This window comes from Diabrotica undecimpunctata, chromosome 3, assembly GCF_040954645.1.
Source record: "Diabrotica undecimpunctata isolate CICGRU chromosome 3, icDiaUnde3, whole genome shotgun sequence".
NCBI classification, from domain to species: domain Eukaryota; kingdom Metazoa; phylum Arthropoda; class Insecta; order Coleoptera; family Chrysomelidae; genus Diabrotica; species Diabrotica undecimpunctata.
In genome coordinates, this window is record NC_092805.1 from 50619216 (window position 1) to 50622163 (window position 2948).

Below are 2948 nucleotides of genomic sequence, written 5' to 3' on the forward strand. Positions count from 1 at the left end.
CTTGTATCATAAATTAAGTAAATATGATGATAACGAAGTAGAGATTGGTGTATTGAAAACAGAAATAACTGTTCCTTTTTTCTTTAAAACGCTTGGCCAAAAACGTTTTTGACCATCTTTATGATTAACTTTTGTAGCAGATAGGAGTGAGTAGGTAATTATTTGAGTAAGTTGAAGTAATATTTTCATTGCTTTTTTTATATTATTTCATTATTCATTCTCATTATAGTAATAACATGCTAATTATTCTATGGCTGTTTTATCTTTCGTTCAATTTTACCTTTTAATTTGGTTTTGCCTTTTAATTGTCGAGAGTTAATAGACATGTTTTTCTTCCACATAGGTACCTATTCCCAAAAAAGTCCGGAACAATTCCATTGTTTTAAATTAGGTATTTATGAATATTTATTTAAGACTTGATGATTATCTAAGTGGATGGGATTAAAGTTTTCCGGGGGTTATCACGGGGTGGAAAATTTAAAAAATTGTATATTCTGAAAACAAAAGCGCTCAAAAAGAGTGGTTTTTACCAATATATAGGTTGATATTGAATTACATCATTTGAGATGAAAATAAAGCAAAAATTATTTAATATAACTTTTATGAAACTACTTACCTAATGTCTAAAACTATACCTACCTATTAATAAGTATATCATAGGGATATATTAATACCTCACCAAATGCAAGCTCAAAAGTGGCAACCGCTAACAGAAAACGAAAATCCAAAATAAGTGTAGAATCACAAACATGCTGAAACAAAGAAAAGATCTTCTGAGACAAAACAAAAGAGACACTGCAGAATTTAAGAAACTTAATCGAGTAATAAGAAAACAGATAAAGGAGGACATTAAAAACATTAAGAAGACCGTATAGAACAAGTCATAGAGAAAAACCGAAGTCTCAAATGCACCAAACCGAAACTAGGAAAGAAAAACATAATAACGATTAAAAATGAACAAGGACAACTAATTATCGACCAATTTCACTTCTTTCACAACTATACAAAAACTTTACAAAGATTATTATAAACAGGTTAACAATTAAATTTGACAGATACCAATCAGTAGAACAAGCCAGATTTAGAAAAGGGTACAGCACCAGTGGCCATCTATATATTTTGAAAATCCTAATAGAAAAGACTAACGAATACAATCTCCCATTATGTCTGGCTTTTATAGATTATGGAAAAGCTTTTGATAGCATAGAACTGTGGACAATAGAAGAAGCATTAGTCAACAACCAGATCGACTCCAGATACAGAATATTAATACATAATATTTACGAACAAGTTGAAATGATAGTGACGTTGGGTAATAAAATCGAAACAAGACCAGTAAAAATCAACTGAGGCGTAAGACAAGGAGACACAATATCTCCAAAATTATTTACAGCTGCCCTAGAAGATATCTATAAGTCAATAGACTGGGAAAATAAGGGAATCCCTATTTACGGAAGATACTTAAACAATCTTAGATACGCAGATGATGTAGTACTAATAGCTGACACGTGGAATGCACTGAATACGATGATTAAGGTTTGAGCTACACACATAATCCCTAAAAATGGACTGAAAATGAATTTCAGCAAAACTAAACGAATATCAAATAAAGATGACAAACCTATGATAAACATCCAAGGGACAGAGATAGAACACCTAGATGAATATACATATCTGGGTCAAAATGTCAAGGTAAGCAAAGAAAATTAGACTACCGAAATAAGCAGACGTGTAAAAATGGGATGGGCAGCATTCGGAAGACTCTGATTCGTACTTAAAAATAAAAATATACCTCAAAGACTGCGAGCCAAAGTGTTTAATTCCTGTATCCTACCTGTACTTACATATGGAGCTCAAATCTGGACATTCACTAAAATAAACATAGAGAAGATCAGAAAAGCTCAGAGAGCTATGGAACGACAGATGCTGGGTATCTCACTCAAAGACCATAAAACCAATGAAGACATTCTTAATAGAACAAAAGTAAAAGATGCTGTCGAACAGACAGCTAAACTGAAATGGAAATGGGCTAGACATAACGAACGTCTTAAGGATGGCCGATGGAATGAAGAAATCGGGAATGGGCGGCCATATGAAGCCAAAAGACCACGAGGAAGACCGAAAATGCGCTGGAGCGATGATATTAAAAGAACTGCAGGACCAATGTGGAAAGGTCTTATAAACAACAGAGATGGATGGCGAGAATTAGGAGAAGCCTATAGTCGGCACGGACTTAAACCACTCTGTTTAGTTACCAAAAACACAGACATTCAACAGTGGGCAGCTGTCACCTGAAATAAAGTGTTCCAATCTCTATTTGGACAAATTGGCATTTAACCACAATGTTCTATGATTCGATGTATAGGAGATAGTCAATTCTTACAAGCTCAGGTAGTTTTTATTGTATTTAAATTTTAGGTTACCGGTTTCGAGGGTTACACTATCTGCCCCTTCATCATGCCAGAGTACAAAGGTCTTTGTTTTAATAAAATCTTAAAGTTAAAAAACAACATGAAACAAACATTGAACGCCCATACAAAACAAGAATTAAAATCAAAATTAAAATTAACTTAAATAATGCCAGCAACTTTAATCTTAATTAAGTAAGAAAGTTGATACTATTACTTAATTAAGCTTATATTTGTTGGCATAATGTGATTAAATTTTTATTTTAACTCTTGTTTTGTATTGTGTGTTCATTGTTTGTTTTATGTTGTTTTTAGCTTTTATTTTTTTTTAAAAAAAAAACTTTGTACTGTGGCATGTTTATGTGGCATATTATTGTAAGCCTCGAAACCGGTAGCCTAAAATTTAACTACAATAAAAACTACCTAAGATTGTGAGAATTGATTACCTCCTATACATCAGTATTATGGACTCATATTGGCAACCTTTACATCATTTTATTCTATGATTCGATTATGAAATATTGTGGGAAAGTAAGTATA